Consider the following 21,013-nt stretch of genomic DNA (forward strand, 5'->3'; position numbering starts at 1 on the left):
AGACAACCTCTTACCTGTGGCCCGGGGCAGAGGGGTAGTGGTCATTGGGTTTAAAGGGGGCCTGGGACTGCTTGGGGGGCTCAGCGCCAAACAGAGGAGAGGCCTTCTGAGGGTTGCCCATAAGAGGCATTCCTGACTGGAATGGAGCCATGCCCCCCATACCTCCTTAACCCATGTTCATATTCATGTTCATGCTCATCATCCCTGGATGGGAGAAACCTGGGAGTGGAATTAAGACAAACAGGTTATTCTATTCTATGATGTGTTATAACTACTCTATTATACAGGTTATTACTACTATATTGTGCTATAATACACAGTGATAAGCACTACATGTAAGGCTGGCACAATTACCGTATTACCGTATAACCATGTAATCGACGGTTAGCCTATGGGTGAAGACCGTCATGAAAATAAAATGACCGTCATAACCTAACATAACTTAGTCATCCAAAGGGAAAGTTTTAGATATATTGCCACTGGTTCCCTGAGACAAACAGCTGATTGAAGACGGGACGGTCGGGCATTCGTGTGGTTGAGTCCGTTTCTTCCATAACATGGACTCTTAACGTGACAAAACTTTGTTGCGCCTTGCTGAAACAAGCGAACAAGTCACATAGAAATATAATGAATAGAATGGGCTTCGCACCTCTAACTCTGGAAATTTTACTGGTAAACTCATAGGTACACTAGCAATGGCTGCCTGTTATTGTGATGCAATCATTTCCATGGTAATGTAGAATGTTCATTCAAATGATGTTAACTGATGTGGCTCATGCAATGGAATGTATTGATGTAATGCCAGTTGAGTTGAGTCAGAGATATTAGAGAAAGGAGAAGGTAGGAATCCCATTGGGCAATGAATGGAGAAACGTATAACACCAAACACAGCAGACTGTCAACCAATCACGTCCACTTTGTCATACTGCGTCATGCGGTAGATAAGCTAATCGTCACGCAATCCCTTCTTAAAGTCAGGGTATGAGTCGAGAAACCTGCCTATTTTCCTTGAAAGTAGGCCTACATAATGTCACGATTCCAAAGCTATACGATATTACAGAGAACAAGTTAATTATCTAATTTCTCTGAAAAGATTTGTAACGTTGTACTTCTTGTTCACAGAATTCATACTAATGTTGGATTTTTGAGCCCAATCTACTCCAATTTACTCCAATTGTGTACGTTGCCTATGCGTCATCAATGGCCCAATTTACTCCAAATCACTTCTTGAAGGAGTGCTCTCCTTGTCCTAGAATCGCCCAGAATGCACCGCATGGCCCATTGATGACGCATAGGCAATGTACACAATGGGCGTAAATACGATTCCAATGGAGTTTCTCATCTCCTCAAAAGTATCTCTGGTTGAATCAACAAATCACAGAACATATTTTAGCACATATTTTACTTCCTGCTTCATTGACTTGAATGGGGATGCCTGTTCTATTCATTATATTTCTATGGCAGCCCGTGCAGTCAGGAGCGAAGAGGAGAAAATGTGTGTAAAAATATATATATATTATATTTATATATTTTATATATTTTTTATTTTATTCTAAAGGTTATTACGGTGACTGTGGTCATTTGGCTCTGGTCAAATACCGTCATCCAAAATTACATGACCGTCACAGCCCTAACTACATGATGGTGTTACATAAACACTGTACAGTATTATTAAGCAGTACCCATGAGAGAGTCTGGCATGTTGCTGTCCTTCATTCCTTTGTTCTGGTTCCCCCACTGATCACCAGACATTCCCATCATACTAGACACTGGGCCTAGAGATAAGTTAGGGGGAGAGAGAAAGTGAGTGAGAGAGAGAGAGAGAGAGAGAGAGAGAGAGAGAGAGAGAGAGAGAGAGAGAGAGAGAGAGAGAGAGAGAGAGAGAGAGAGAGAGAGAGAGAGAGAGAGAGAGACATCAGACATCAGCTACCAATGACAGATGAGTACACCACAGACGCAAATGAATAGCCAGCCTAAAACCCCCAAAGGAGATAGTGATCACATTCACAATCACATAAATCATAGTTAGCTATGGAATATGAATGTCCAGATGGTCAGAGAAGACAGCAACAAGAAGACAACAACATGTAAGTCGCTCTGGATAAAAGCGTCTGCTAAATGACTAAAATGTAAATGTAAAATGTAACAGCCTTACTTAGATGCAGGCACGCGTTTAACTAGCAGTCCTGCACTACCGTAATGCCCAATTTACATTCCTGAGAGTGCCCGGGCTGTGCCAGGGATACTTGGCAGGCAGCTCTAGGTAACCAGACAGCTTAATATACCACAGAGGGATCTTTAGCATCTTAGGCTCTTGATGATAAGGATAAACAAATGACTATGACAGTAAAATATAATCAGATATAGAAACAATGGAAACCTGTCCTTTCACAAAATGCCTTTTCACTGGGCATGCCTTATCGCTTGAGCATACATACAGTAAAACACTAGAGGAATTCAAACCGGGGGATAGAAGCTTCACCTGAAAGGTAGTCAGCATTGAAGGCAGACTGTTGTCCAGTTTGACAGGGATGCTTCTCTCCCATTGGTTCCTGCCGCTGCATCCCCGTCCCCATCTGTCCTCCTGGCATCATACTGGAGCCTGCAATGAAGAGAGGCAAAAAACAGGACATCAACATCAGGACTGAAAATCGAGTGTTAGAGATAGGACCAAGTGACCAAGTCATGTGACCAATGTTCCCTCTAATTCTTTTCGCCACTGAGCAAATTTCAAGTCTGCTGAGCGCAAACTTTAACATTGTGAAAATTCTGTACAACTTCCAGCGTGCGTTTACTGTGAACACTGAGGCTGTACCCGCTTTAAGTTACAGTTTCAGACAGTGGTCAAGTGGGCTACTGTGGCTATTAGATCATAATGTCAGCCTAACAGAGTTGCCTACCATCAAAAACAATGGAGAAAATGCATCCCATAACATTTTAACATGGAAATAGCTGTTCTTTCATTCAGCCTACAGTAGCAGCCAATGTGTGGTGTTCAATGTAGGCCTACATTCCATGAGACCTTTGAAAAAAACATGCAGGGCTTGACATTAACCTGCTTATCCACTTTTCCTTCAGACAAGGAGGTGATTGAAAATGTTGTTGTGTTGTTTGATGCAAGAAACCACTTTACAAAATAAAATTCATTATTATTCCCATACCATTATTACAGAGAATCAGACAAAGTATGCTACCCTCTGCCTATTGGCTACTTAGTTTATTCAAGGCTGTCTCAAAATATAAAAATATATACCTGACTCTCTTTTCAAAGATGTCTAGAAATGTACACATTTTGTGCTCTTTTAAGAAGCAATCACTCCTCCATTGCTGACTACAAATGATCTATAACTGGGCTAATAACTCACTAACTAGCAAAGGATATGAAAAAATGTGCACAAGTGGCTACATGCAGCTCTCGCTTTGATCTCAAAACAAGCGCACCTACTCACGTCCACTCATGCTGTAAACACAGTCCAGTTCAAAGTGAATGGCATAGATCCATATATGGCAATGGTCTATTTGCATATTAGACTACTGCAGCTCTGATTGGTTATGCCACACCGGTCTGTGTAGAGTACGGACTGAGTCATGCTTGTCAATACAATGGAATCCTACTCTGATGCGTTCTGCCTACAACAACATCTCTTGCATAGTTTGTTTTGTTTCGGTATGTTGCATTGAAAGTGGCTAATATTGCATTGATTCAATCACAATTCCCACAGTAAAGGGAAATGTTGATAGTGTTAACTAAAGGGGAAAACTCAAGAAAGTTAAGTGAAGATCAATCTTGTGCTTCTCTGCACGGGCTGATATTTCTTCTGCGCTGCAGTCCCGGGGGAGCTGCACGCCCGTGCACACTTGCAGCTTAGCTAACATTGCATGTGACCATGTTAAGCTAAAGTACCTAACTCTGTTGCCCCTGCCTAAAAGTTAAAGTTAAAGAAAAAATTGTAATTTTATATATATATTTTAAAGTGATTAAAGTATAAATGACCAATTGCTTCCATAGACTGCAAAGAATTACCTGAACTACTGAAAATTCTGGTAACTTTGGTAAATTACCGGTAGATTTGCAACCCTACCACTCACGAAGCTTGCAAGCAAAATTGCCCTCCTGGTTTCAATGTAGGCTACAGTGCCTTTCATAAATATTTGGACACAGTTATATATATTTTTGCTATGCTAGGCTACTCTAGAAATGTTTAGTTCTATGAACTCCACCTCCAACAACTGACAAGCACATTGAATACCCACCTGATCTAACATGTCAGTTGATGTCTGGCCTAGACTAATAGGCTACTCTAATGTGTCTCAGGGTGCTGTCCCTAAAAGCAGCCCTCTCTGGAACACAGCAGAGGGGTGACAGTGACGAGAGGGGACAGTACAGGACCAAGGGCCATTACTATGGTTACGCAACCGACCAACCAGACAAGAGCATCTGAGGTTCCAGCGGCAACCCTTTCCCGTCTGTGTCATAAATGATTGACATAAAAACCTCAGTTTAAGCTTAAATTACAGCCTAGAGGAACTCACTGTACTATCTGGTGTTTACTCCTGTAGGGCTCCACTGTTTTACCAGATCATTCAGCCCATATACATTTACATTTTAGTCATTTAGCAGACGCTCTTATCCAGAGCGACTTACAGTTAGTGAGTGCATACATTTTTCATACTGGCCCCCCGTGGGAAACGAACGCACAACCCTGGCGTTGCAAGCGCCATGCTCTACCAACTGAGCTACAGGAGCTACATTCAAACACACACAACCCCAGAGAAATCATTGCATGTCAATCTGACCTCTTCTGCTTGACTAGATGCAACTTAGGTGATATTACAAAAATAAAGTCATAAAGTCATCCATCAGCGTGTAGAGTCAAGTACTGTGTGATATGTCCTTCAATGAGACATACAAAATACCAAACGGGGAGAAATACACACACACACCAGGTTCTAGTGTTAAATACCAGCACATCTTTCATGATAAAACAAAGATATCTGAAAGAGTCACGTGAGGGAAGGTGTAAGTCCCAGCATTTTGTGTTGCTCAGCAACAGCAGCCTCTGGGGACCATCAAGGTGTTGGTCCTCTCCTATGTATGTTCCATGCAGCACGTCCGCCTCCCCTCAGAACACATAAGTGGAGTTATGCCAACACAGCCCAAAAACCACATCCCCACCGCCCCAGCAACACCCTGGCCGGGCTGGCACAGTGTCTGACCTGACATCAGTCCTGACACACAGAGCATGGCAGAGACTTCCCTGGCATAGGAAACCAGAGTTTACTATTCCCGAGGATGGCACAGAACCAATGGAACCAGGGCTAACAATATCACACTGGTCTTAGAATACACACACAACATCTGATCAGACAACAGATACAGTAGACCGCAGTCAGTGCTCTCACAGCCACAGTTAACTATAAATAGTTTCGCGTCGCATGAGTTGTAGGCTACACTGTATTATTTAGGTCTCCTGTCTGGTGCAGTATTGTATGATACCTCAGAAATTAAATTCGGTCCAGGCTATTCTCGGTTAAATTGAAAGGGACACCTAAATTATGTGTTTGGGGAGTTTGAACTCTCCGGTTTCAGAAGTGAACTACAGGGGATGCCCTGGGATCGCTGAGGGAGCCAAACACCATATGGATATTCAAGACAAGTAGCCTATCTCTGACAGAGGGGAAGTTAGGAGCCCAAACTGCAGGCAGGGAGATAAAATACAAATATCCTGTTGTGACACAAGGGTCCAGGAGCAATAATAACAATAAGAGAATATAACTCGTAAAAGCAGACGCGCCGTGAGGTAGTTAGTGTCTAGACCAAAAGACTGCCAAGTCATGCTGGGTGCGATGGCTCCCTCTGTACTCTGCCGGAGGAGTCACAATGACCTTCCTCCCTTTCCCTCACTCCGTCAGCACAGAAGCCTGTCTGCTAGCCTGGCACTTATGTAAGGACACCCTTACGTAAGGTGCAGAATGGAGGATAAGCAGATGTTTGATGATTTCTGTGTTTAAATAGTAAGTAAATAAGGCAGTGGTTGTGAGAAATTAAGTGTAAAATATGTTATACTTGACTGGCATTTATGAGCATGTTAAATTAATGGGGTTTACGAGGATGGAGGGAGTTGTGTTGTGTGTGTAGGAGGGATGGATTGCTCTCCATGGACTGCTAATGGACCACTAAAGTATGGTGTATGTGTTCTGTGACTAATGAGTTTACACCCACACTGAATACACAAGTCATTATCTTACACCAGCTGTTATGGTATTGTCCCAATAGGCTGTAGGTGAATGACACATAGGCCTAACGCTGGACATAACACATAATATATTGTTCCAGGGGCTATTTCTAATTTCTAAGACATTGTTCGAGGGCTATTTCTCAGAGGCCAGAGAGCTGATAAAGTCCATCATCTTCTATCGCCTGAATGGGAATCAGCCCCAGCCTCAGCTCCAGACGGTACCCGTGGGGTTGACATGCACTCAGCTTGTCAAACCTCTCCAGTGCTACGCCACCATTTGGCAGGCACCCCCTGCTTCAGCCTCCTCCTCCGTGAGAGGCATGTTTCAGCTGCATACATATCTGTTCACCGGTTATGGGATAATTGGTGTAGCGAAAATAGAAAATTGCATAATTTTCATAATAATGATTAATGCTGTACAGTGAGAAGAGATGTTTTGTACTCCCTCCTGTATATGTATGGGTTTCTCTCATTTTGTGTTGCTGTTCGTCATAAGCATATGTAGGCCTGATCTTTGATTCTTTACTACAAACAGGCGAAGGGAAAAGCAAAAATCAAAGTATCCAATTCTATATGACAACTCCATATGACAATTGACAAAGTAACCAACCAATGACTTTGAGATTGAAGGGCGTTGGGGAAGGGGAGAAGGAATGGGATGGGGAAGATTCTGGGAAGGCCTTTAATGATTGATGAACATAGCAATGACTTTGTGTAGGTCAAGGAGAGGGGCAACAACATGTGTTGAATCCCTTTAATCATGCTAGGATGATAGACTGATACAATAACTTCAATTACTGTGTATTTCCCACTGACATTTCACATACAAATATACGTTTTCCTACTTGTCTTTCAATGTAGTGTGGCTTCAGTTCAGGGAAGAAGGCATGTTAAATTGTCACTCCACAAATCAGACATCCTAAGAATATTGACTAGATCCAACAGAAGCTAAATCAGAGAAACATTTAGAAAAAGTACAGTATTGAATGAACTTACAGTATCAAAGAAAAGGATTAGTGTACAGTACGTGACTGATAAGCAGCAAATGCTCTCATATCTCCTTGGGAAAACCTTGATCTACACAGCGGCTGACCAGAGCTCTTGTTCTAAAAGCATCAATCATCATACAGTACAGAGGAGATGCTGAAATCAGCACACACACACACAGATCTGCACTGCCAACACTGGTGTTCTGTCTTTTCGATGAGCTCACCAGAGCTGTTTCCTCCTTCTGCTATTGTTGTTGTTCCAGCATACTGCAGTCACATGCTCAACGCAGAGCCTCTATCATGCAACACACTGCTGTCACTAGCCAACATGCTACAATGTACACTGTGTTCTGAATGCCCTCCTGAAATAAACCCCATAATGTAGCGTAGCCTAAGGATGTTGGTTTATCTTAATTAGACATCATTAAATCAAGCAGCTGTGTGGAAAAGCTGACGTCATCTGTGTCAATCAACTCCACTTTTAAAGAAATCAATGTGTCCAGTTCGGATTGACATGGAGGTCATAAAGCCTCTGAGTTCAAAGAATACCTCCTCTAATCCACCCCTAATCCTAATCCTTTGTTTTGACTGAATATGCATGTCAATATTTACAGTTTGAGAGCAGGATAATTAACATGCAACCGATGTAGCCAAGACACCAGAGGAGAGGATGTTAATGGCCTGGGTGTTGATTGACATTGCTGTGTCCTGACTTGTGCATGACTGAGTCTGTAATGTTGCTCCAGTCAGGGCTATGCTAATGCTGAACCGTGTCTCCAGGCTGACACTTCTGGAAGTGACAAAGAAAGAGAGGGAGTGTGGGAGAGATGGACAAAGACAGTGATAGTCATCTAGATGGAGAGAGGGCGAAAAAGAGAGAAGTAGAAAGGGAGAGGTGAGAGAGAGATAGATGGAGAGAGAGGGAGAGAAAGAGAGAGAAAGGGAGTGCTCTGGGTGCTTGGAGTCTGTCTGTCTGTCTGAGGTATAATGAGACTGTCTGTGGGTTAGAGAGTTGGATCTGAAGGAACTGACTGGGAGGATGGATTTTATATCTGGAGTGGAGGAGATTTATCGCTGTACATTTGAGCTTTATCATATTACCGGTCACATTTATTAGCTGGCTATGTACTTCTACTGTTTCTGTGAGGAGCAGCGTTGTCTAATGGTAGAGTTATGAAAAATAATCTTCATTCTCTGAACTTTTTGTTCTATGATTTTTTCTCTCACTTTCTCTGTTGTTATTCCTGTGCAAAATGGGAATTGCAATCTGGGGCTAAAATACCAATTGCCATCCAACATAGCCAAAAGAGGATGATTCAGCTGTGAAAATGTGCCCATGCAACACAATAAACAATTACATTTGAGGGTGAACCACAGTGATGGGAATGGCCCAAAGGAGTGAATTTCCACAAATGCTCTTGACAGAGTTCTCATGAACTGTGAAGCACTTTCTTGGCAGATGGAAACAAACACAGTTTTCCAGTAGGCAATTTTTTTGTGTGAAATTTATTTTAGATAAAATCAGGGGGAAGTTGCCACCCAAGATGAAGTTCAAGTTCAGGAAAAATATGTTCACAATAACATCAGTGCACAATACCACTGAATCACAGAGATCCCAAAGACTGCATAAGAAATGGTGTGAGTCACAAATAATATTTTTTAAATACACATTGTCCCTCTTTGACTTTGGTTCAGGTTGACACACAAACTGAAAGGGCAATTCCATCACTTTTCAACATAATATTAATTGTCTCCAGCACCGAACCAGTGTCTAAATACTGTATGTGAAAACAACACATTTCTATCAACTGTAGTTAAAAAGATAAAACGGCCCTAAATAATCCTTCTCTGTGACATCACAGGGTAGGATTAAACGTATAAAAACAGCGATTTTCAAAACGTGCAATGACTTTCTAGCTAAGGGGAGGGTTTTTTCTTGCTCCCCATGTCACCACGAATCTCATAGTCTTTGAAAATCACTGTTTTTAAAATGTCATCGGGTAGACCTTTTTTTATACAAAATGTAGATATGCTCCATTTTCACCTACACTACCGGTCAAACTTTTTAGAACACCTACTCATTCAAGGGTTTTTCTTTATTTTTACTATTTTCTACACTGTAGAATAATAGTGAAGACATCAAAACTATGAAATAACACATATGGAATCATGTAGTAACAAAGAAAAGTGTTAAACAAATCAAAATATATTTTATATTTGAGATTCTTCAAATAGCCATCCTTTGCCTTGATGCCAGCTTTGCACACTCTTGGCATTCTCTCAACCAGCTTCACCTGGAATTATTTTTCAACAGTCTTGAAGGAGTTCCCATATATGCTGAGCACTTGTTTGCTGCTAGTCCTTCACTCTGCCATCTGACTCATCCCAAACCAACTCAACTTGGTTGAGGTCAGGGGAATGTGGAGGCCAGGTCATCTGATGCAGCACTCCATCACTCTCCTTCTTGGTATAATAGCCCTTACACAGCCTGGAGGTGTGTTGGGTCATTGTCCTGTTGAAAAACAAATGATAGTCCCACTAAGCCCAAACCAGATGGGATGGTGTATCGCTGCAGAATGCTGTGGTAGCCATGCTGGTTAAGTGTGCCTTGAATGCTACATAAATCACAGACAGTGTCACCAGCAAAGCACCCCCACCTCCATGCTTTATGGTGGGAAATACACATGCGGAGATCATCCGTTCACCCACACCGCGTCTCACAAAGACACGGCGGTTGGAACCAAAAATCTCCAATTTGGACTCATGACCAAAGGACACATTTCCACCGGTCTAATGTCCATTTCTCGTGTTTCTTGGCCCAAGCAAGTCTCTTCTTCTTATTGGTGTCCTTTAGTAGTGGTTTCTTTGCAGCAATTCGACCATGAAGGCCTGATTCACACATTCTCCTCTGAACAGTTGATGTTGAGATGTGTCTGCTACTTGAACTCTGTGAAGCATTTATTTGGGCTGCAATTTTTGAGGCTGGTATCTCTAATTAACTTATCCTCTGCAGCAGAGGTAACTCTGGGTCTTCCATTCCTGTGGCGGTCCTCATGAGAGCCAGTTTCATCATAGTGCTTGATGGGTTTTGCGACTGCACTTGAAGAAACTTTCAAAGTTCTTGACATTTTCCATATTGACTGACTTTCATGTCAGTAATGATGGACTGTCATTTCTCTTTGCTTATTTGAGCTGTTCTTGCCATAATATGGACTTGGTCTTTTACCAAATAGGGCTATCTTCTGTATACCCCCCCCCACCTTGTCAAAACACAACTGATTGGCTCAAACGCATTAAGAAGGAATTACACGAATTCACTTTTAAGGCACACCTGTTAATTGAAATATATTCCAGGTGACTACCTCATGAAGCTGGTTGAGATAATGCCAAGAGTGTGCAAAGCTGTCATCAAGGCAAAGGGTTGCTATTTGTAGAATCTCAAATATAAAATATATTTTGATTTGTTTAACACTTTTTTGGTTACTACATGATTCCATATGTGCTATTTCATAGTTTTGATGTCTTCACTATTATTCTACAATGTAGAAAATAGTAAAAATAAAGAAAAACCCTTGAATGAGTAGGTGTTCTAAAACTTTGGACTGGTAGTGTATGGAGACACTATCATTGTGCTGTAGATCATCAAAATGAGGTTCAACAGTAGTGGTGTTGCCCTTCAATACAGTAGGATGGCAGCAACAAACCAAAACAAACAGCACATGCACACACATCCACGCGAGTGCGGGTGCACACATACACACAGGCACCCACACGACGCACACACGCACACACGCTGTGGCAGGAAGAGTGTACAGTAAATAACAGGCGCTGGAGCGGGTGGTTCTGTTCCTGAACATTGTCTGGCCTGGTTCCTCTGTCCCTTAGGTCTCCTCTCTCTCCATTATTTAACACATTTGCTTACACACTACATGATACACATACTATACTGTACACACAATAGCATATGTGTACATGATATTGTATGCATATGAGATAAGGATAATCTGTATAGATATAAAAGAGGGATTAAAGTGGAGGCAGGGAACTCACAGATTGTCTATCCTAAAGTTGTAAGCAGCTGACATTCAGGTATACGTCACAATATATGCTTTTACTGAGCAAAATAATCAGCTAAATCCTCTCACTGGATTGTCTCTCTGCTGCCCCAATTCTCTCTGTGGGTTAACCCATTCCCACAAAGCCTCCATACATCCTGCATCCCAGTTTACCTTTTCCATCCTTCCCGTCCAGCAGAGGGCGGTAGTCAGTCTTTCCCACAGTCTCGCCCACTTTGTCATCAAAGGTCTCTTTCTCCAGGGAAGCCATGAAGTCCCTCCTCACCGGGTTGTCCGGGCCCGACTGGGGCACCCCATCCGTGAGAGCGTCATGCAAGCTCAGGTCCATGGTCCTGGGGAGAGAACAAGGAGGTTAGAGGTCAGAGAGTATCCTCATCTTCATTCACAACATTATCGTCATCAGTACAAGATTTCGCACTAACCCCATACTGCATTTCTCTACAGCCGTATACTGGTATGGAGGCCCACTAGTCAGAGCTCATTATGATGGCTGATCTTGGCTAATGGATGTCACCATATGTGCACCCCACTAAATCCAGCTGCAGTCAACCCAGCACCACTAAATCGAGCCGCAGTCAAACCACTCTATTTACCTTAGGGGGATTCAGTCCAAAAGGTCATCTCTTTGGGGGTGGGTTGAGGCTGAGGGGATATAGCCTAGCTGACAGAGACCATCCCCCAGTCCATAATAAGAACAGGGTTTAGCAAAAAACTTACCAAGGTTTATATTGCTAGACAAAACCAGTGGGTCTATTTTGTGTTGTTAGAGACCAGGACAGGGCTATTCTCCAGAGGCCACCCATCCAAATTGTGTTTTGTTCGAAGCCTGGGCTCCCGAAGTTAGCATAGGGCCCATGCAAAATTGAACAAAGACAGAAAACTGAAAAATGGATGGAAATTTTGTCACCGTCATTGCAGCCAGTCTCCCCCTGCAGCCTCTGTCTCGCCCACATCCTCTCTACCCTTAAAGACACAAGTGACACAGACAGTACACCACTGCAGCTAGCTGTCTTCACACTACACTAGTACCCACCACCACAGCAAAACAGATCATCAACTAGGCCTATTCAGGCCAACAGTATATTACCTCCATAACATGCTGCGGTTTTTGTAGTTGCGCTGTGCATCTCAGAAGACAGCGATAGGCTATCATATGAAAGTGGTTTCCAGTCGCTGTTAGATCTGATAGCCTGAGCAGTGGAACTGTAATAAAGATATCCTGGATCCCCGCCACTGTGTCCCAAAAGGCAGAGAAGCCATTTGGGAGTGCTGTCTGGAACACATACAGTACCCAATGAATGGAGAGTACTCACTACATCAAAGTGTCTGCAAAGAACCTGGAGGGTGTACGGTCTAAACTGTGGAAGTTAATAATTACCCTGGATTATCAATTCAAATTAAGGTAAAAGAGGGTAGTTATTGCTACTTTGTTGCAGAACAGCATGTTTTTGTCTGCCTTTAGCAATCCAGCCCTGCTTGCTACAGTACAGTAGGAGATAGAAGCATCCAAGCTTTAGTAAGAGGGAGGACATTCTTCTCTCTTCACAGTGCACCATTTAATCCCTATAATGAGTTTATCTTTGTGAGACAGACAGCAAAACTAATACATATGTTGAGAGCTGCTCTACACAAAAGGTCTATCAGTGGAACTCCCAACACTCGCACAGACACACTCCCACAACTTCATTCTTTTTTTCCTCCCCTCCCGTCCCCTCTCACCCACTCTCTCCCCCTCCACACACGAACAAGCGATGATTGTCCTTCTTCTACACAAACACATGCAGACACAAACACATAGACACACACAGTCTCACAAAAATATATTCATGCTGCCATTGTGCACCAGCCTGCAGATTTGCGTACATACAGTGTTTGTTGGCCATGATTGAAACTGTGCCCCATTGTTTTGTGAGCAGCCACACCAAGTACAGTAGGAATAGTCAGATTACTACATTGACACACTGTAGCAGCCCCTAGGAGAGAGAGAATACCACGTGACACACAGAAAACAAAAATAACGCATTCAGGCAGGATCACAGCAGGGTGTCAGCAGTGACTGAGTAAAATAGCTAAATCACAGCTCAGCTTTTATGCATCCATCCAAATGTTGAAAAGATGCTAATGTTATTATTATGCAAGGGCATGCAAACATTAGATTCATAATCCTACAACAGCCTCTGTCTCAACTCAGTCTCCTCTACAAGTCATTGTAGACACCTCTTCCTTTAAAGGTTATGCTTACCTTACCTGTCTTTCTTCTCCAAAGTCCTTCATGTTCTCTGATCCCAATTCTAAGTTAATCATTTTTCAGACCCTTTTCCCCTTCTTTCTTAAAGGTACATTTGTTTCATTCAAAGCGTGAGTTCTCTTCACCTCTAACCTCGCTGTGACTGTAACTCCATTCACCCACCTTCAGGTGTTCAGACGGCTGTTCAGACGGCTGTTCTCCCCAGTTTTGAGTGCAACATTGGAAATGTCCCATTTAACACAAAGGAGCATAATTCTGCTTTATGCTAATATTGAGTGTAAAAGCCTGAGAGACCCAGCTGGTACTGCTGCATGGGGCTTAGTGCTAGCTAGAGTCACCCCTAGTCCCCACTTCCACATGCAGCCAGGCCCTGTTATATTATACTCAATCCCTCCCTCCGTCTGTCACACAATCATCCCCCAAAACCACAGCAGGCCTCCTGTACTGTAACACACAGCATAGCCTAACACAGTACAGAGTAACACACAGAGTGGGCCTGGGCCAGCAGCTTGGCAGGGAATCCCCGGCATTATCCTGCTATCCAAAGCAACAGCCTCGTTCAGGGGGGTGGTGTTTGTGTTTACACAAAATGCTCTCAGTAAGCCTCATTCGCCCCTCATATTCCCATACGGTAACTCCCCCATTTTACTGTAAAAGGCATACTGATCCAATAGTTATGGTCACCAAGCAAAATACTGTACTGTGTACTCACCCACTCTATTGGCAGATATTTATCTAACCTCTGACTGCCAACACTAGATGACTGACTAACATATCAACACCCACCTACAGACCTTTGATCTGTTGCACTAGGGTTGATTACAGGTTTTGCCCAAATGATTTGAACTGAGGAAGTTATCAGTAATAGGAGTCTTGCAGTTCAAGCACAATATTCAACATATCTCACTCTTTCTATAGTCTCTTTCATCAATAAAGCTCAATAGAATATAATTAAACGTGTGACAAAACTGAGACAATCTATTAATTTGATCATATATCAGATTATCAGTAGGCAACATTTGAGCTATTTCTAAAGATAGGCCGTGGCATGCATGAAGTAATTATAATTATTCAGATCTATTCGATGGTCTTGGTCTGTGTTAAAGAAATGTTTGATGAGAAGTTGGCATCACTCTGGATCCCATTTCTTTTAAAGTCTTTATTTTGATTTCATTCGTATGATTTATGTAAAGCAGTTACTCTCTATAATGTGGTGTTATTACGTTAAGTGAGGGGGGCTGGTTCCCCGACCCAACAAGGAGTTTACTGTAATGTCAGGGAATAAACAGTAGTTTGTTATGGTTACAGTGATCAATCTTTTCTTTAACACAAGGGTGTACTGGTCTCAGATGTCCCTTAATGTGTTAAAATGTTGCCAGGTCTCCTAGTGTTTGTCATGAGTCAGAGTTTTTATATCTCTCTCATGCATGATGGGCACCATCTCTGGTTACTGCTGACATAATGCTTTGTCGCCCTGTCTCATTCTCTCAGGGGAGACACACACAGTACCTGAAAACAGTCAACCAGTCAGTCACTCAGTCATTCAGTCAGGCCTTAGTCAGAGCACAGTGATGAGATCTGTATTTACCCCCAGAGTGTGGACACTCACCTAAATCAACTGACTTCAGGACTAGCTGTGAGGTGTGTGTGTGTCTGTGTGTGCATGCGTGTGTGTGTGCATGCATGCTCATGTGCATGTGTGTGTGTAAACTATGATGGCTGCATGGGAAAACAGGGTCTCTGTTCGAACACTGAAGACAGTAAGTAAGCATTTCACAGTAATGTCTACACCTGTTGTATAACATTTTATTTTATTTTATTTGATACAAGCGGTAGGTTATTTACTCTTTGTGCTTAGTTGAACTTTCAGGGATTCTGGCATTTGGGTTGCTATGTAAACTGTCAAGAATAGTACATTTCTGTTTAAGTACGCTGAGCTGAAGATGGGATGTGCACCTGACACAGTCCAGTCCATTACAATGGCTCCTCACTCTGGAGTTACTGACCTGCTGGTCCTCCGCTCATTGTAATCGGTTCTACTCTCTCATTTACACTCACATTTTTGCTCCTCTTGGAAAATACACACACGTATCCTTCCTTAACAAGGTCTAGCTTTCAAGTTACAATTGTACAATCTCTCAGAGAATCATGTTGGATTCATTACACTCAGCATTAACAAGAAGGTATCCCAAAATATATAGCAATGTTATAACTCCTCTATTATCTACTGTGACACTAGCAATGAGTAACAAGTATAGAAACCACTTAACTACACGGGTCCTTTACATTAGTCATCTAGGAAATATTTCTCCAAAGAACCCATTTTCAAACTGAGCCATAGTGACATCCAATGGGGATGACATCACATTCCCTCTCCATTTTTCTACTCCCTTGGATTCTTCTCAAAGGCCCTGGCTCCTTGCCCTTCTCATACAGCACCCTCACATTGCCTCTATTGTTAAGCTCTCTAGTGATGGGAAGCCAAGGCCACTGTGAAAAAAAGAGGAGGGCTGGTGTCCTCGTAGATCACAGTCAGTGGACAGCATCTCATGGTGGAGATGATGAGGATGGTTTATGACAGGAAAGCTAGACATCACCACAGACCAGCAGACCCTGACCTGACACCAAGACCATGCAGCGGACGAGGAAGCCGCACGCCATGGCATACTGAGCTTCCCCCTTCAACAAACATATGGTGTCACTTTGGATTTACCTCACTTTGCTCTCATAATGGGGGAACGTTTTTTCGGAAAATAGCCTGTTTTCAGTTCACACTGAGGGGTTTCGTTTGAATATCATTTGGTGACTGAGGAGGAACAATGGAATGATGGACTAGATGGAACAGGAATATAAATTAATATATGGAATTATTAATAGAATCCAGCAAACTGTTATGGCTTTCTTCACTTCAAACAGTCTGAATGACAACTTGAATATTTCAGTGCTCTTCTGTGACTGTGACTGACAGCATCATTAAACAATAATGATAATATACAGGTACAGTGGGGGAAAAAAGTATTTAGTCAGCCACCAATTGTGCAAGTTCTCCCACTTAAAAAGATGAGAGAGGCCTGTAATTTTCATCATAGGTACACGTCAACTATGACAGACAAATTGAGAAAAAGAAATCCAGAAAATCACATTGTAGGATTTTTAATGAATTTATTTGCAAATTATGGTGGAAAATAAGTATTTGGTCACCTACAAACAAGCAAGATTTCTGACTCTCACAGACCTGTAACTTCTTCTTTAAGAGGCTCCTCTGTCCTCCACTCGTTACCTGTATTAATGGCACCTGTTTGAACTTGTTATCAGTATAAAAGACACCTGTCCACAACCTCAAACAGTCACACTCCAAACTCCACTATGGCCAAGACCAAAGAGCTGTCAAAGGACACCAGAAACAAAATTGTAGACCTGCACCAGGCTGGGAAGACTGAATCTGCAATAGGTAAGCAGCTTGGTTTGAAGAAACCAACTGTGGGAGCAATTATTAGGAAATGGAAGACATACAAGACCACTGATAATCTCCCTCAATCTGGGGCTCCACGCAAGATCTCACCCCGTGGGGTCAAAATGATCACAAGAACGGTGAGCAAATATCCCAGAACCACACGGGGGGACCTAGTGAATGACCTGCAGAGAGCTGGGACCAAAGTAACAAAGCCTACCATCAGTAACACACTACGCCGCCAGAGACTCAAATCCTGCAGTGCCAGACGTGTCCCCCTGCTTAAGCCAGTACATGTCCAGGCCCGTCTGAAGTTTGCTAGAGTGCATTTGGATGATCCAGAAGAGGATTGGGAGAATGTCATATGGTCAGATGAAACCAAAATATAACTTTTTGGTAAAAACTCAACTCGTCGTGTTTGGAGGACAAAGAATGCTGAGTTGCATCCAAAGAACACCATACCTACTGTGAAGCATGGGGGTGGAAACATCATGCTTTGGGGCTGTTTTTCTGCAAAGGGACCAGGACGACTGATCCGTGTAAAGGAAAGAATGAATGGGGCCATGTATCGTGAGATTTTCAGTGAAAACCTCCTTCCATCAGCAAGGGCATTGAAGATGAAATGTGGCTGGGTCTTTCAGCATGACAATGATCCCAAACACACCGCCCGGGCAACGAAGGAGTGGCTTCGTAAGAAGCATTTCAAGGTCTTGGAGTGGCCTAGCCAGTCTCCAGATCTCAACCCCATAGAAAATCTTTGGAGGGAGTTGAAAGTCCGTGTTGCCCAGCGACAGCCCCAACACATCACTGCTCTAGAGGAGATCTGCATGGAGGAATGGGCCAAAATACCAGCAACAGTGTGTGAAAACCTTGTGAAGACTTACAGAAAACGTTTGACCTGTGTCATTGCCAACAAAGGGTATATAACAAAGTATTGAGAAACTTTTGTTATTGACCAAATACTTATTTTCCACCATAATTTGCAAATAAATTCATTAAAAATCCTACAATGTGATTTTCTGGATTTTTTTCTTCTCATTTAGTCTGTCATAGTTGACGTGTACCTATGATGAAAATTACAGGCCTCTCTCATCTTTTTAAGTGGGAGAACTTGCACAATTGGTGGCTGACTAAATACTTTTCCCCCCACTGTATAGGCCTATATGGCTGTGTTTACATAGACAGCCCTATTCTGATATGTTTTTCACTAATTAGTATTTTGACCAATCAGATCAGCTCTGAAAAATATCTGATGTGAAAAGATCTGATGCGATAGGTCAAAAGACCAATTAGTGGAAAAAATATCAGAATTGGCTGCCTATGTAAACACAGCCTTAGAGATTTCGTCTTCGTCTTTCATGCTCAAGTATCTCTAATCTACAATGACATCATGGAATCTCCTACTCCTGCAGAGGCTGTTAGATCACTGCACCCATGCAGACGATTTGAGACCTAAAGTTTGGTTCCATATTTGTCTTTCGTACAAAGCAAAGCAAAGCAAACTTCAATACATCACTGGAGTGCTTTTCACTGTACCACACATCTCTACTCACAATACCATGGCAATCTGTATGGAATGACTGTCTGGCAAGTCTTTGGGATCTGCCTCTGCTTTACTTTGTGAACCTTGATGGACAGACACACTGCTGTGCTGTCCCAGTCCCTCTGGCCCTGTCTCCCATAATCTGTTGAGGATTGCACTATAATCCCACAATTCCAGAGGACTGAGAGAGATACATTTCATGGCATGCATTAGGCCATCTCTACTAATCCAAGCATGCCTGTCTATTTGTCTGTCTGTGCCATATACAGTCATTGGTCAGTATGTCTATTGTCTGTCTACTTGGTCCATTTATCTATAGTGTGTCTGTGTCTGTCTGTCTGACTACATAAACGTTGATGTTTGAAAAGGAGCAATAAACCTGAGAATAAAAAACGAAACAAATCAAAGTGCATGGTCTAAGACGACTGCAGTCCAGTACAGAGGGCATAGATCACATGCATACAGAACCATGTTTGCGCAACACACAATAGGCCTACCTACATGCACCGTACGGCTGCAGTCAAGAGAGAAGGGCGCTACACAATACACATGGACGGAGAACAATGTGTCCTAATCCACAGCACAGATACAACATAGAGAGGGGGGCTTTGTGTGGTATTCGTCGTTTCCGCAGGGATGAGCCTTGTGGCAGTGCACTCTTTAAGCATCTATCGGTGTTATCTTAATGAATTATAATGCCGAAGCTGCATGATATCACATTTATGTAAAGACGATCAATGTCAACTCTGTTGGCGTGGACCTATATGCGATGCGGTGGACACCTGTCTACAGCATCCTTCGGCCTTAACTCTCAACTGCGGCACCACAACAAAGAGAATTTTCTGCATAGGTCGTGGTGGGAGTGAATCAAACACGTCCACTGTTGATATGTAAACATTCATTTGGGTAGAATGTGATATTGTATCACAAAGAATAGGGCGCATTATCATCATAGTCAACCAGGCTGGAATTGCGTTTATTCAGCATATTGTGAGCTTCTTGCTGCGTAATAAACGTGTAACCATTCATCAATAATTACTACATCTCTGGGGCATGGGAAGAAATTTAGCAAAACACACAAATATTGCAACCCAGACAATCGCCTGACCTGTAGTATGCCTGTCAATTGTCATTATTCATCATTTTACTCACCCAATGCTGTCTCTTTTTGATCAGTTCTCAATGGTTGTCGTGGATGTCGCTGGTCGAAGTCTGTTCCACCTTCTCGTACAGTGCGCTTCACTCGCTGAACGCAGGAAAACAGCCCACCTCCTTCTCCACGCTCAGCCTATCACAGTCGAGAAATGCTGCCGTGTTTCGTTTGATTCTCTATGTTTGACGCAGAGATTGTCAGCGCGGCACATGATTCCCATCCGCGCACAGGATTCGGCGGCGCGCCGGTCCTCCGTCGATGCCGCCCACATCTGTTGAAGGACAGCTGATGTGATTGTGCAGAATGAACTATCGTCGCCATCCCTCCACCCAAGTGACGAAATTTGACCTATCATTGTTAACAGTAGATAAAAGTTATGTTTACACTGTATGGGCACTATAGGTAGCCTACTGAATGTCAATATGGAGGCAGCTCTCAATGCCAGTTGCGCATTTTGCCGCTAGTATCACTCAAATATATGCAGGGATAGCCTACATTCTGTAGTCTCTCTGTTCATCATCACAATGGAAACATAGCCTGTCTCTCTCAGCCTGTTATTACGAAATCTAATTAGTGTTACAGGCGCATGTGTAACTTTAGCCTACTCTCCCGGATTAATGGTCTGCAGCTGTGTTGCTTTATCCTTGGGCATGTTGCCCTGACCTCAGTGACACTAATAAAAACCTGTCTCTCTCAGTTAATGAGGTAAACAAAGACAGACCAGCCAGGTGTTAAAACATCTAAGACCATGACCCAAGGAGAGACCTCTGATCCCATCCCACTGCTGCCATCCAAACAGATTCACTTGCTGTGCTGTAATGCAGAGCTTTCTAGAAGATTAAGAGATTACAGGTCTCATTTGATTTGGTATATAATCCCTGGCAGATGAAGCCATTGTTGGACCAGCCAAATCTAAAGTGCCTTTCATCTATAGTTACAATGTTGCTGCTTATCCATAGGCCTACGCCTGTCCCCCTCTGACTTTGGTCTTGTCCATCCATTATGGACTATATATGATATAACATTGCTATGTCTTTAAATCACTTCATCAGATGAGGCTGGTGAGCAGAGATATAGGAGAAAAGGCTCATTGTAATGGCTGGAAGAGAATGAATGGAACGGTATCAAACACATCTACAGCGCATTCGTAAAGTATTCAGACCCCTTGACTTTTTCCACATTTTGTTACGTTACAGCCTTATTCTAAAATTACATTGTTTTTTATACAACAATTAAAACTGAAATATCACATTTACATAAGTATTCAGACCCTTTACTCAGTACTTTGTTGAAGCACATTTGGCAGCGATTACA

The 21,013-nt window shown here is 42.7% G+C and overlaps 1 pseudogene across 1 annotated transcript in view; it reads right to left on the bottom strand.

Moving 5' to 3' along the window:
• The window catches only part of LOC311146469, a 42,040-nt pseudogene extending 30,408 nt beyond the window's left edge, over window positions 1-11,632 (bottom strand). The window contains exons 1-4 of the transcript in view: window positions 11,458-11,632; window positions 2,483-2,602; window positions 1,683-1,775; window positions 15-219 (exon numbers count right to left, since the gene is read on the bottom strand). The product of the transcript in view is annotated as an uncharacterized misc_RNA (transcript). The remainder of the gene's footprint in view (window positions 1-14; window positions 220-1,682; window positions 1,776-2,482; window positions 2,603-11,457) is intronic.
• Window positions 11,633-21,013: the final 9,381 nt, after the last annotated feature.

Source organism: Coregonus lavaretus (genome assembly GCF_964263955.1).
Source record: "Coregonus lavaretus genome assembly, chromosome: 19".
NCBI classification, from domain to species: Eukaryota; Metazoa; Chordata; class Actinopteri; order Salmoniformes; family Salmonidae; genus Coregonus; species Coregonus lavaretus.